Below are 16025 nucleotides of genomic sequence, written 5' to 3' on the forward strand. Positions count from 1 at the left end.
TTTGACATTATAAAGTTGATTTGTTTCTGTGCTTTGAAGACATTGAAACTATTACAAATCAAGTTTATGTGAAAATGGCTCTACATTTATTCTTGAGAAATGATTCTCAAATTGGAGTCAAAACTTTGTCAGTGAAATATTATAATGGAAAAAGTCAGTGTTGTCTATTTTTATAGAGTTTTTAATAAGTTGCCAAGCTGTGAGGCTGCAAGCCTGTGATAAACATGTCTTTGTGGGAAGAACATGCTTCTGAGTCAGATGGCTTAAACTGGACAAAGCCTGCTTTCCTGTCTCTGTAAGTACGTTTTTACGTACGTTAGAAAGACTTATTAGGCAATATTTTATTAGAATGACTTTGGTTAAGGGCTGAAGGCATTTTCCTCATCCCATCTTAAAATGCCACCTCCATGTATACCTCACACAAATTTGCAGTCATTTCTGTCATCATTATGCTGAGAGCAACACTCAAATACAAAATGTTAAATTAGTCATAAACCTACAGGTTTGTTTATCTGTGTTGCAGAAAATAGATTGTTTATCTTTTCTCTTCGTGCTCCCAGTAGTTATTAAGGCTGGATGAAAACTGACCTTGGAGTTGTCTTAAACTGTAAGAGTACAAAAATTTGTGGAACTTTCACATTTATACATTATTCTACCTGTCTACTCCTGTGGGTACAGCCTGGACTTACAATGGTAACAGGAAGGACGTGGCAGTGCCAGGGTGGCATTATTTTTCAGTACACAGAGGCTTTACTTCATCAAGGATTTTTAAAATGGCATCATTTGCCAGCTCCAGAAAGAAAAGTAAGTAACAAAGACAAGAGATTCTGAAGCAGAACAGGAACATCCTCCTTTTCCTTCTCAAGAGAAATCTGAGAAACAGTCCAGAGTGGGCTGAATGGGCAGAGAAATGAGCAGCTGTCTCTGTAGTTCTGCCTGTAGCACCATGAGGCTGAGCCTGACTCTTCCGTGTCTGACATAAACTGACAAATGAAAGTAAGAGAGTAGATTGGCTGGGAGCATAATTCCTAGAAGTGGCCTCAGCTACTAGCAGGATGGCCCAGGCACTCCCAGCTAGATTCCGAGGCCTTAGTCTTCCTATCTGCAGCATAGGTATGGCCACCAAGCATTTCATAACTTTGAACTATCATTCATGGCACTAACTGTTAATGCTCACTAAGAGTCAACTGCTGATACTTTTAATTTTGGGAAAAAAGGGAGTGTAGATCTGGTGAATTCCTTCCTGTCCAATCAGCAATGAGGAGGAGGAGAAAGTATAACAGGTTGTTTATATGGAGGAACAAATATTTTGGCTAACTGGCTTGACTTCTGAATATTCCAGTAGATTCAAGCATTTTCTTTTGTGGAACAATTCCTGAACAGTGGTCAATGCTGATTGCATACAGTTGTACTGGATTCCTTTATTTTGTGGGAATTAAACTAAAGCCATCATGCAAAGAGTCTACCCCAGAACTATTTTACCAGCAAATTACCTTCTCACAGATCCTTACCTTTTTTTCAACAAGAGTAGTGAATCCTACTTGATGCAAATCCCTAAAAGACTACAACTTCATTAACCAGAACCACATTTGTATATCCAAACTTGCTTGTCCTGCATATCTATTATTTTATACCCATATCAATCTCTCTCAAGATGGCCTACTGTTCTCTCCACCCTCCTCTACCCTTCCTTCTTCCCCTCTTCTCTCCTACTAGTCTCTAAGTGATTTTCTCATTTTAAAAAATAACCTTTAGGAAAATTTTTTTTTTAGTTTAGGCAGAAACCCATGATATTCTAGTCTCCATTTCCCTAATGGCTTAGTTTACAGATGTATGCCACCTATTGAGCTGTGATTTCACATTTAAATGAGACCATACCAGGCATTCTAATCTTTCTTATTTAACTAACCACAGTACTCTTCATGTCTTCCTCTGATGGAGCAAATAGAAAGAGATCCTATTTAAACATACACACACACACACACACACACACACACACAGACAGACAACACAGACACAGACACACACACACACACACACACACACACACACACACACACACACAAAACCTAAAATTTTATATGCGCACAATGCAATCCGTGTCAAAATTATTACGGTATATTTTAAAGAAACAGTTCTAAAATCCATATGAAACCACAAATGGCCAAAACAGTAGTTTGAAATAAATCAGTGCTGGAGACATCATAATACCCTTCCTGTCTTAAAACTATACTATAAAGCCATAGCAACTAAAGTGGCATAGCACTTGCAGAAAAACGTGAATGTACTGTCAGTGTGACAAAAAAAGAACCCCCAAGAACCTATCAAGTTTCCCAATTTTCAAGAAATGCACCCAGACAACACACTGGGTATATAATTGCCTTCTTAGTAAATATTGATGAACAGCTAGATTTCTGCATGCAGGATAAAACCTTTTCTCCCAGTACATATAAAACTAACTCAAATTGAATAAAATCCTTATATGTAAGACTTCAGTAGCTCAAAGCTCCTCAAAATGGAGTGAGTGACAGAACCATCAGCACTCACAAATGATACTTTCACATTTTAATATTATATCAAAAGCTGAGGGTACAAGATTGGGGTACATTAAAAAAGTAAGCTTCTGTACAATGATCAGAATGTAAAAGCAATCTATAAACTGGAAACATGTTTTAAACACATATCCAATAAGGAGTTAACATCTAAAGTTTCTGAAGAATTACCAACTGAAAAATTATAGCTTTGATCAGCGAAAAAGGTTATGGTGTGTGTTGGTGAAATGGCAAACTGTTTCATGTTACTATTTGCTCTTCAAATATTATTACTTAAGAATCTCCATGCAGAGTGTCTGGCTTTATGTGGAGGTCCTTGATCCATTTGGAGTTGAGCTTAGTACAAGGAGACAAGGATGGATCAATTCCCATTCTTCTGAATGCTGACCTCCAGTTGAACCAGCACCATTTGTTGAAAAGGCTATCTTTTTTTCCATTGGATGTTTTCAGCCCCTTTGTTGAGGATCAAGTGGCCATAGGTGTGTGGGTTCATTTCTGGATCTTCAATCCTGTTCCATTGATCTGCCTGCCTGTCACTGTACCAGGCACCTCACTTCCAGAAGATCCTGCTATCCCACTCCTGGGCATATACCCAGAAGATTCCCAGCATGTAATAAGGATACATGTTCCACTATGTTCATAGAAGCCCTATTTATAACTACCAGCAGCTGGAAAGAACCCAGGTATCCCTCAACAGAAGAGTGGATGCAAAAAATGTGGTATATATACACAATGAAGTAATATTCAGCCATTAGAAACAATGAATTCATGAAATTCTTAGGCAAATGGATGGAGCTGGAGAACATCATACTAAGTGAGGTAACCCAGACTCAAAAGATGAATCATGGTATGCACTCACTAATAAGTGGATATTAACCTAGAAAAGTGGAATACCCAAAACATAATCCACACATCAAATGAGGTACAAGAAGAGCGGAGGAGTGGCCCCTTGTTCTGGAAAGACTCAGTGAAGTAGTATAGGGCAAAACCAGAACAGGGAAGTGGGAAAGGTTGGGTGGGAAAACAGGGGGAGGGAAGGGGGCTGATGGGACTTTGGGGGAGTAGGGGTCTAGAAAAGGGGAAATCATTTGAAATGTAAATAAAAAATATAAAAAAAAAATGCACATCACATTTTGGCAGCTGATGACTGCCCTGCAAAAAAAAAAAAAAAAAAAAAAAAAAAAAAAAAAAAAAAAAGAATGACTAATATTTGGAAGATACAGTAAACTATAACACTATAACATTATTTTGTTCTCCTTATGATTGATAGTCAACATGAAAAGAGGCATCTGTAATTGAAGAAGTCCTTAAAAATATATTTAAAAAGTTCTAGGGTGCCATAACATTCTACTTAGCAAACTAATATTTATTTCTGATTAACTCCAATATCCTATAGACTTATTGGCATGCCTTTCTTCCAATATATCAAAGGATTTCAACAATTTAGTATGTACTAAAATAAGGACTAAAAAAAGTGAAGAATGAGTTAAAAAATAAAAAAGAATCTCCATGCAGTTGCACTTAGTGACCTTAATGTAGTGCTGATTTCTACCAAGTGGAAAAAAATATGAAGTGATCTTTCTATGAGCCTTTACCCTGGTACAATCATTTGGTTTCGGCATTGATGATAACAAACAAATTGTTAATTGCAGTTTCACATTTTCAAAATTATTGGTTTTGAAAATTACAAGGACTGTTGAGATTTTTGTATTATATGACTATAAGAAAATTGTTTGATCTGAGTAACCATGTCCACATTGAGCTTCATTTAAACTGTTCCAGTCCTTCAGGCCTTACAGTGCTCCTTGGTGTCACCCACTCCTTTCTGTACTTCAGGTCTCAGCTCAGAGAGCACTTTGCAGAAGGTCTCCTTTAAGTCTGCCCTCTTCTCTTCCACTAAGTCTGAAACAGCTCTGGTTGCCAGTAGTACCTTGCTATTTCCTTCCAATGGATGTCAGCTCTTACTGGATAGCATCTCCACTGAACTCTACTACTCACAACAGCACTTGTTAAGATCTGTAGCAGGTTCTCACCAATTCCATAAAGAGTCAGTCTCTAGTTTTAAGATGAAATGTACATCTTCCTTAAAGGATAAAAAGGATGTTTTTGTGAAGAGGAGCACAGTGAGATAAGAGCACTCCTGTGTTTGAAGAATGATTGGCTGAGGCCCCAGGAGGACCTGGAGAGCAGCACCCAAGGGCTGTGTGCTAAGAGAGGCAGGCCAGGACCAACAGGGCTCTAGAAGATAATGATTTCAAGGATGAGAGTGTGCTTCATGGGCTACTTGTTATGGCTGTTCTCTGTTTATAGTATTATATTCATGCATAGCTACAACAATTAAATACCCAATGACGGGGAAGCTGCATATGCTAAATGGAACTCTTCCTTTCAAAGACAAGCTAGCTATGCTTTCACATTCACAACACACACACACACACACACACACACAAATACATCTATATCCACAGACAAATGCACAACACACACATCCACACCCACAGACAAATGCACAAAACACATACAATGTTGCTTTACTACTTTGTTAAAGCAATGCTATGACCTTGCTTAATTTACATTTGGAGTTAATAACCTGACCTGAGAATGAGTAATGGACTGTAGGAGGGCAAGGCCAAACCCAGAGAAAGTAATTACAAAGCTATTATTGTAATCTTAGGCTAACAATGGAGGTTAAGTATGAATTGGGTGGGGTGAACTAAGTCTCTTCCTCTCTCTCTCTCTCTCTCTCTCTCTCTCTCTCTCTCTCACACACACACACACACACACACACACACACATACATACACACACTCACACACATATACACACACATAAAAATATACAATGTTCTGGAGTTAGGATTCATGATGGATTGAATGTAGAGGTTGAGTCACAGGAAAATTAATGTGGGTTGTGGAATAAAATAGGCAGGGTGCGGGTGGGCATTTAACATGACAGACCTTTGTTGCAGCAAAGTACTCTGGCCTTCCATAAATCACTGTAGCATGCAACATTGAGAACTCAAAAGCACCAGAAAACTTCCATTAGCACTGAACCATAGCATCTCTATAATAGACATATTTAACAAAATGACATTAGTGCTATTCATTTTCCTTGTTATTCATATTTGAAGGAGCAGACAGGAGAAATATAAAATAGTACATATGGTGTTATCACATTGTTATTAAGTGCAGGAGAAAAATGAATCACCTGTTATGCTAAGGTGGGAGGAAATCGTATTGGATGTTCTCTCAAGGTGTTGTATCTCCTGTGCTGCCTTCCACACAGGGTTGTGTGTTTCTGTGTGTATTTAGAATAGTTAATATCTGTTATTGGGGCCCACAACAGATACTGTGTTTGTGATTTGCTTGTGTCCATGTGCTACAAGTAAAGGGTGTGAGGTTTCAGTGGGTAATTATGATGTAAAATGAGTGAGAACTGACCAGCAATAGGAAGTGAGTAAAGATGTTAATGATATTGTGAAATCTTGGTGGTGGCTTCCTCCTCCTCCTCTTCCTCCTCCTCCTCCTCCTTCTCTTCTTCCTCTTCCTCCTCCCCCTCCTCCTCCTCCTCCTTCTCCTTCTTCTCCTCTTTCTTCTCCTCCTTCTCAAAAATGGACTAGGTGAAGAAGACTAACCTGTGAAGACAAATTTCCCAGGTGGCCTCATGCAAACCCTGGTAGTCTGAGGCACTTCTGGGTAGGGAGGTCCCTGAAGGTATCACCAACGGAAGTAAAAGGAATCGCAAATAGTTGAGAATGAAAACTCCATACAGGCAGACTTTGCCAGCAGACTAGATCAAAACTTCTACTGATCCCGTGGTTTAATTTTCTTCCACATTTAAACACAGTGTAATTTTGGAAAAGGGTTTCCATGTGAGAATTTTCACAATATAGCTGTAGGCATAGCTATATAAATTCCCTAGCAAAGTAGCAAAAATTGTGACCCTTATAATAGGAATGAGTTCTACTGGCTGATAAACAGAATGCAGGGCTAGGGTCTAGAGAGGAAGGATTTGTAATAAGCAAAAGTAGTAAGAATGGATTCTGTTGGTGGAAAATGCAAAGTACGTGGGGCCTCTTTCATAGAATGAGTTCTATTGACTGAGAGACAAAGTCCAGGATTACGGCCAAACAAATTTTAGGATTTAGGGAAAATTCAGGTAGAGGCTGGCTTCTAATAGAATAAATAGGATCTCCAGTTTGTTTGACCACTTTACCCTAGCATTCCATGTGACCAGGCCCAATATTTTTCTTCCTTTGAAAAAGCAGGCCTGTGTGCTTTTTAAACCTTTCTCCAGTGCTTACTATAAGCTGTGCTTCTCCTACTTCTGCAGGCTAAGAGGGTATTAAAAGAGAGTGCTGGTCTCAGGGTCAGTCTCACATGACAATTTACATGGTTCACTTCTAGATACTACATATTGTCAGTAGGGGGCACAGATTGATACCTAATGATTTTTCCAAATGAAAACTATATTCTATTTCTCTGCAGTTTTAAGCCCTTACTGTGACATTCCTAGTTGTACTTTCCCAGGCCCAATGCTGTGCTGTGTAGGACTCATGCTATGGGTAACAGCTGTGACTGGTTCATTCATATCTCTCCCAGAGAGGGCCTGGAAACTGGTTCAACAGTTAGAACAAAGACAAACCTGAAAGCAAAAATCAAGCTAGAAGCCTGTGTAGGTATAAGACCAAGCATGCTTCAGTAGCTGGGGTTTCAAAAAGGAAATATTTTAGAAGATTGAGAGTGAGTAAGGAAGCCTTGAGATTTTTCAACACCCTTGACCCAGTGACCCTCATTCTACCAGATGCTGCTGTACATGGGGCGGAGGGTTTAGTTTATCCAGCTCTCCCCACTTGGGCCACTGTTTCAAAGGGCACTGGAGGGAAGAAGTGTGCCATAGCCCAGCTTGACTGTGATACTCAAGGGGCCTGAATGGGAAAAACTCATCCTTGGCATTGTTCCTTATAGCTTGCTTCAAAAGTTACTCCATTGTTTAATTTAGCAAGAAGTTCTAAAAAATTTTTGTACAGTTTTTTTTTGTTTTTGTTTGTGTGTGTTTGTGTGTGTGCTCACAGAAATTATCTGTCTCCTTCTATCATGTCAGTCCTGTGGATAGATGTCATGTTGTGTGGTGCGATGGCAAGCGCCTGTACCCACTGAGTCTTCTCATTGGCTTTTACCAGGTCGTTCTAACACTGGAATTGATCCTATTTTTGGCCTTTTAAAGACTTTCCTTAATGAGTGATAAAGTTTTAACATCTATTTCATTGTCTCTCATTGTTTCTAATTAATCCTCTGAGTACACCTTAAGATAAAAGTAGAGTGAATGCTATAGGTAGCTGCTGACATCAGCCTAAGGAAAGGAATGCTTTAGGTATTTAATTAGTGACTATGGCGTCAGTTACCTCCTGTGTCTCTCATGGTGCTGAACGTTGTATTTTATGGCACTCAACAAACTAGAATATCTCCAGAAAGGGAAACTGGGACATATAGCTCTGGGAAAAACCTACATGAGATGCCATTAAAGAGAGTGTATTTATTCAATGTGGTTGTGTTGAAAAGATGAGTAAATAAAGGGGTCTGGTGATCCCAAGTCTGTCTTTGTGATACTGATGTGGCTTTAGGGTATAAATAGTTTATAATCGGGACAGTGAGAAAAAGTATGACTTTAGTAACCCTGAGACAACATGGAATGCAGTTGATTATTGTCTCAGTTCTGGTTCAGAAAGGTGGTCCAAAGACAAGCTTCTGGTTTGAAGGGGATGTGGTGGCTGTTTCAAAAAGGTTACTTCTGTTTCATAAAACAGACTCACTCACTCACTCTTATCATATAACAGATAACTGACCTCAACTAAGTGCTGATTGTCCTGTAAAATTTGAAGAATCTACAGTGATTCAAATGGAAAGGTCAAGGACAACATCTCTGCTTTTACACAATGAAGACAGCCTGACACAAAAAGAAGACACAGATGTCAGACTTGCATACTGCTGTTGGTTGTCCCATGGTCCCACATAATGAATCAGTGACTTTCACTAAAGGAAGCTTTAATGTATCTGTGCCAGTAACATATTGGAGTTCCAGAACTCTCATTTTGGTTAGATTAATGTGCAGTAGCTCATAAAATTCAGGAAAACACCACACACATCTTTGCAAGTTTATTATAAAGGACAGAGGGAGCTATGCATAGGGTGAGATTGGATGAGGAATTGGAGCTTCCTCAGCTTCTCTGAGGTATGCATGCCACCTTCCAGGAACCTCAATGTGCTTAGGTTCTGTAAGCTCCCCATAGCAACTCTTTTGGGGAATTTTACAGAAATTTCATTAGCTAGGCATGATTGGTTAAATCATTAGTCATTGGCAATTAGTTTTTAACCTTCAGCTCTTCAACCCCTTGAGACTGGAGAGTGCGGCTGAAAGTAGCAAGTATACAAGTACATGGTTGATTATCCTGGCAAAGAACCCCATCCCTGGTTATCTAGGGACATAAAAAATTACTTCATTAACGTAAGCACAGAAGTGTTGGAAAGAGCTTATAAATAACAGAAGATTGTCTTCTGACCTTATTGCTTTGAAATTGTCTTAAGAATCAACTCAAGGACTGAAGAGATAGTTCAGCAGTTAAAATCAAGTAACTGCTCCCACAGACAGCCAGAGTTTTAGTCCTCATATTGTGTGGCTCACAGCTTCCTGTGACTTCAGCTCCACAAGATCCACACTTCTGTCCTCCAGTGGAGTCTGCACTCAAGTACAACATTGAAAAAAACACAGCAAAAATTATTATTTGAGCTACTCAGAAGTTGTGGGGACAATAAAATCCATGGGCCAAGTTGTCTATATGAAGAAACATATATGCATATCGTGTGTGTGTGTGTGTGTGTGTGTGTGTGTGTGTGGTATGTGTGTATATGTATGTATGTATGTGTGTAGCTTGTGATGATTTTATATTGTACATTTAAGGATAGTTTTTGAAGTTTTAACAATTTTTTGAGTACACTATCTTGTAAACATAGATGAACTTACTTCTGTCCATCTGTAATCTTATAAGTTATTGATACCAGTTAATTCATTAACTACAACAGTTTTGTCTCTGGACTATGCCAAGCAATTCTGATTTAGTTTGGCAACTGAACATTAACATTTTATTCTAATCTTAATTGCTAATATTAACTCTCAAAATGCATATTATGAAGTAAATATATCTAAATATATGCACATATATATGTACATACATATACATATATATGTATGTGGTGTATTATAAAATGGCTGATGAATGGGTAAAAAGAATGCACCAGATTTCAAAGAGTTTAAAGAGACCTTCTGAAAGGCAGCGAGAGAAAAGCGATGCCTCTGATGAGTCCATAATGATGCCATTAGAGGAATGCTGTAGGTCCTGCTATGTAGTTCAGCTTGTGAGAGCAGAGCTGAAATTTAAGGTAAAATCTAGTTGCTCAGCCAATGTGCGGAAATGTGGAAGATATGAGGTGAAGAGAAGGACTGGGGCCACACAGATGGATGATCATACTGATGACCTGTGGTGATTCAAGTGAACTCTTTTAGTAGTGGGGACCAAGATGAGCTGAAGTTCCTGGAATAATTATGAGTTCCCTTTTCTCTCTTTTGATTCAGATGTAGAGTGGATGGATGGTATGTCTGTGGAAGCCTTATTCCAATACAGAATATCCTCTTGTTAGTGTGGTCCAAGTGAGACGCTTTGTTTATGTTAAGTTTTTATTGCTGTGATTAAACATCATGGCCAAAGCAACTTGTGGAGACGAGGCTTTATTTAGCTTACATTTATATATCATAGTCCATCACTAAAAGAAATCAAGGCAGAAATCTAGAGGCAAAAGCTGATGCAGAGGCAATGGAGAAGTGACTCTTATTGGCTTGCTCCTTGTGGCTTATTCCATCTGTATTCTTATAGAATACAGAAAGACAAGCCCAGGGTGGTATCATACACAATGGGCTAAGCCCTCACCCATCTATTCTAATTAAGGAAATGCTCTGCAAGCTTGCTTACAGCATAATCTTATGAAAACATTTTCTCAATTGAGGTTCCCTCCTCTTCAATAACTCTAGCTTGTGTCAGGTTGATATAAAACTAGTCAAAACATAGTTATACCCTTCCATGAATCAATTAAGTTTTCAGGCTTCATTTTTTTATTTGATTTTAATAGTCTCATATGCTTAGATGGTCCAAATTTACATTGGGAAGTTTATAGGATGAAACTCTTTTTACTTTCAGGAATAAATTTATTAGTCTGAGCCTCCTGAGTGGTGCTAGACAGATGAAACTTTTTGCATGTGGACAAGAAAGTCATGCTGCCTTGACATTTACACTACAAATGGAGTCACTGCTTATAAAAGAGAGTGTTTCAGGACAAAGTATAACCTGAAACTTCTTTGTGCAGTTGGGAGTATCAGAATATTATGACGTGGCCTGATCCCACTAGTTAGGTTCATTCTGTGATCTGTCTGTCTGCTGCTTATTCATGTGGGATTCCACTAACAACTATTTGAAGAAGCATGCATAAGGTTCATCTTTCCAGATGATTTTATCAGCTAATTATTTTCTATTCAGATTTGTATGACAACTGCCTCTAAACCAACAAAGAGGAGGAGCGCCCGGGACTAGAACTCCTATATCTACAGTGGAGTCATGATTAGTATGCAGATGTGGGTCTTGTTTGGGGCCTGAACTAGTAGAGGTAATACTATATAAGACTCCAGTTAAGATCTCTAGAAAGGAAGACCTACTTTCATGTATAAGGTGAGTCTTGGTTCCTCTTGGTCTCTGTGAGGTTTCTTGATATATCATAAATAACACTGTAATTAGCATCTCTCATCTCAGTGTGAACAAGGGACTGCTGACCATGGAGCCAGATATGAATGACTATGGCCAGGAACATGGAATCAACTTATTGCATTATGTTTCAATATAGTAACTCTTTCACAAAGTTTTTCTAGTTACAGAACAAAGAGTTACAGAGCAAGGAGTTACAGACCATCAAGTCACATTTTCAGGCATTTTGACAGAAGCATCAGATAGATTGATTAACAGGAACACAGATAATTCATGTATTGAACCTTTTATACTGTATTATGGCATTGCTAAGCTAGTAGGAGTCAAGGATCTGTTACAAATAAGATTTTCCTAATAATCATAAGGATATTAGGATAAGCATTGAATGGATGGTGAATGACTGTTAAGGAGGCAATGATAACAAGATAATTTATCTTCAGACCTGCAACTTTCCAACTTTCATAGTTAAATTTAATTAGTTGATCAGCTTTGTACAACCTTTAATATAGACAAGGATTTTTCTTTACTGAAAGCTGTGATTTATTCAGCCTATAATCTTGAGCAACCACTGTACTCTGCAGTCTGTAAATGAAAAAGATGTTCCAAAGTTCTTAGCTAAAGCTTAGCTCATGACATGTTTCTAGAGATACATGGTATCTTAGGGTTTTTATTGCTATAATGCAAGACTATGACCCCCCCAAAAAAGCAAATTGGGGAGGAAAGGCTTACTTCACCTTCTACTTTTACATTGCTATTCACCACCAAAGGAAATGAGGATAGGAACTCAAACAGGGCAGAGACCTGGAGGCAGGATCTGATGATATAGAGATCATGCAGGGGTGTTGCTTCTTGGCTTCCTTCACATGGCTTGTTTAGCCCACTTTCTTATAGAATCCAGAAACAACAGCCCAGGGATGGTACCACCCACAATGGGCTGGATCCTTCCCAACTGATGGCTAATCACGAAAGTACCTTACAGATGTATCTCATGGTGGTACTTCTCAACTGTGGCTCTTTCTTCTCTGATGACTTTGGCTTATGTCAAGACAACACACAAAACAATCCAGCACAGTTGTATATGTCTCTCTTACTAGGTCTCTTAATAGATATTACTTAATTAGACAATACTTGAGAGAGGCTGGAGCTTTGAAATAGAGGCATTTCAAGATTCTCAGAAACAATGAGGCCAGTGGGCCTTCCTAAAGGTAAATGGCACATTTCTATGTGTTTGAGAATCTGAGTGGCCTTTCTGCAACTGAATTAAAAGGCCATTTCATATATCATGGGACCAACTTTAGCAAGTATGTGTCCTTCTGGTTCCCTTTATAAAATGAACAGGCTAAGTGCTTAGATTTCCTTGTATGGTCAGATCAAGATCAACAGCTGGGTCAAGACTAATGGGACTAGTAGAGAATACATAAATAGGTAATTACTCTTGGTAGCAGGACTCAGGTTGTGTAGGAACAATGGAAGCTAGGTTTACAAATCCATTCACATTTTGGTAGATTTAACTAGAATCAGCAAGCATATACCCACGTGTGGTTCTGCCTTTTTGTTTTTTGTCTTAATGGTTCTGTCCAGACTAGGGCTCTACTAGCTTTCTTCAGTCTCCTCCCTAAATCCAAACTCCCAAATAGGATTTGTCCAGTGACTGCTGCAGAATGGTGCTGAGATCCCATGTGTGGGGTTCTCCAGTGTACATGATGCAGTTCAGTGCATTTGTTCCCCGTAATATTGCTGACTACTCGTCTATGTCTGCAGAGCAAATGTTCTAAAATACAATTTTAAGCAGGAAACATTTGTTGCAATTTAGTCTTTGTAGTGGCAATAAGGATAGAGCTTAGCTTGTTACTTCTTATTCAAAGTCTGTCTTAAGGACACAATCAAATTGTGGCTACACTATAGTCTCTCTTGAATGTTCTTTGGGGCAGGATTGACCTCCAACTTACTATAGTTAAGTGGCTTTTGACTGGACTTAAATGAGAGTCAACAGTATTTTATATTTTGCTGTAACCTAGCCAAGATTTTTAGTTTTTGTCCCATTTATAGCTGGTTTCTGCTACAATGTTAAAACTGAGTTACTGGGTGTTGTAGAAATGTTTTATTACTTTCTGTGCTTTTCATGTTCTGGAATCTAGGCTGTGTTGATGGGAAAGGAACAGTCTTCCCCAGGGTAAACTAATTCCTAGCTATGGAAACAACTTGTTTACTGGCCTGTCTTTTATGTACAAAGCAGTGAGTTCAAGCTTAGGACCTAAACACTGGACTTTCACATTCTGCATTTCTTTCTGCTCCATATACATTAGAGACAGGTTAAACAAAATCGAGACACCAAGTTCACTCCACCCATATCCCATGGAAATGATTCACGTGATCTAGTCTTCAGCCAGTAAAGCTTTCCTCATTTGCTTGACCCATTTCTTCACTAAAAAAGTCACAAGAAGATAATGCCACAGTCTTTTCTCCATTTCTACCCTCTTGTCTCATGAGGGTAACTCTATGTATGACATGCCAACCTCAAAAGATCAGACATACCCGAATAACACTTCACAACTAAAATCTCTCCAAGTAGACTTGGATTTATATTTTTAGAGAACACCAGACAGAAAGCTCCTTCAGATACATGTAAATAGCACATATCCTTTGGAATTTAGAACAAGAGCTTAGTCTAGTAAATATCCACTCATGATCTTTCATTTATCCCTTTTCAATTTCTATCCTTTATTCCATTTGTCACCACCAGTGTACCTAGTAAGCATCAAATTCTAGTCACTATTCTCTTCTGTGGGCAGTCTTTAGTTCATCTCCTTCAGTTAGGAGTACAAGCTTGGAAACATCTTATTTTTTAAGAGATCATGTGAACCTGGGGTATTTTATGTTCTAGAAGTCCTAGCCTTGCACCTTCATTTCACCTTTCATTGTAGTAGAAAGAATTCTGGCACCATCAAAGTATTAACACTTTATGCAAATTATAAACAGGGGGAAGGATGCTGCTAAAATATATTGAATTTAATGTAATTACATGTATTGAATTTCTAGCTGATTTAAAATAAGTAGGAATTAGATAAGTGAAAAATATGACTTGCCTTTTTTCAAAATTGTCTTTACCTGATTTAGAAGAATTTATACCATTGTATTGTAATTTTTCTGAGTCAAATTTTACCACACAGCTTGAGAGACTATCCATTCACCTTATTTAAACTCTGTCCAACTCCGTAGGCAGTGGGTGATGGAATTGTAGATATGCCAATATTGCCACTTCTGTCTTTTTGATGATAAATATCAGAATCTGTAGTCATACCAATCATAAGACAATTCCCAAAGATTATCAAGAGACAAAAATGAAACAAAGCCCTGCATCTCATGTCTTTTGTAAGTCTGCACAGCCTTTAAAATGCATATCAGCACCAACCACTCCTATAAATTTAAAATCCACCACAAAAAATGTAATCATTGAGCTTCCAGAATGCAAATATTTATTGCAGAGAGAGGTGTCATATGAAGAGCAGTCCCAGAGACCTGGATCTCAGATTCATCCTTTAACCTCAAGACACTTATAGATGCTCACACCATCTGTATTTTGTTGCAAAGTAAGGAAATAGGAAGAGTTCATAGAGCTGATAGCCTGGGATCCTGCAAGACTTCGCATTATAGAAGTTTAGGTAGAGGAGAAGACCTAAAATAGACTAGAAAACATTTTACTTCAAGATTACCCTCCAATTTTAACATATTTTTGAGTGATTCAAAGTTCACAGAAATTAATTAAGCTGGCTACCAATAAAGTTTAGAATAACTAACTTACCATTCTTAATTTTGGAGTTGATTCCCGGAAATCAGATGAATTTCTTTTGGACGGAGGGATTGTGGAAGTAGCTATGTTAGGTAAGAGTATTTAATTTGTAAGCCAGTTCCCAACCAAACGCTGTTGTTAAATTCATTTATGACTCAGACTTGTCAATCTGGGGGTTTTAAAATATATAGTTTAATTAACTCTTTGAAAATGTATTATATTGCATTTTAATCATACTCACTATCCACTTTTCCTCCTGACTCCTGGATCTACTCAATCTTCCAACCCACTTCCAACTTCATGACTTTCTTAAAAAACATGAATTCCACTCTATATTGTTCACATATACTTGGACATCTACTGAAAAGTGGTCAACTTACTAAGATCATACACTGAAAGAAAATAGACCTCCCTTCCCTTGGAATTCATCTGCTGTAAATAGTTCCTCAGGTGTAGAGGATCATGAGCATCCATTCCACTTCCTACTGCAATATTGACTGGCATGATCTTGCTCAGGCAACTTTAGCTGCTGTGAGATTGGGAGTTCTGCTGTGCTATCATGTTCAGAAGAAGTTTTCCCTGATTTCTGGCTCTTAGGATTTTTCAACACCCACTTCCACAACAGGTCCTGAGCCCAGGGTGGAAGTTAATAATAGACAAGACACTTGTTGCTAAGCACTCTGCTGACACCTTTTCTCTGCACTTTTACCAGTTGTGAACTTCTTTGTTAACTGCTGTCCACTGCACAAAGAAATCTCTTTTCTGATATTGGAGAGCTGAATCTAGGGGAATAGAGATACAAATCAAGAAAGCAGTTTAACAGTTCTTTGAAATCACTGTAATTTTTTCTATTTATTATATATTTTTATTTTCTATA

This window comes from Apodemus sylvaticus, chromosome 3 (genome assembly GCF_947179515.1).
Source record: "Apodemus sylvaticus chromosome 3, mApoSyl1.1, whole genome shotgun sequence".
NCBI lineage: Eukaryota > Metazoa > Chordata > Mammalia > Rodentia > Muridae > Apodemus > Apodemus sylvaticus.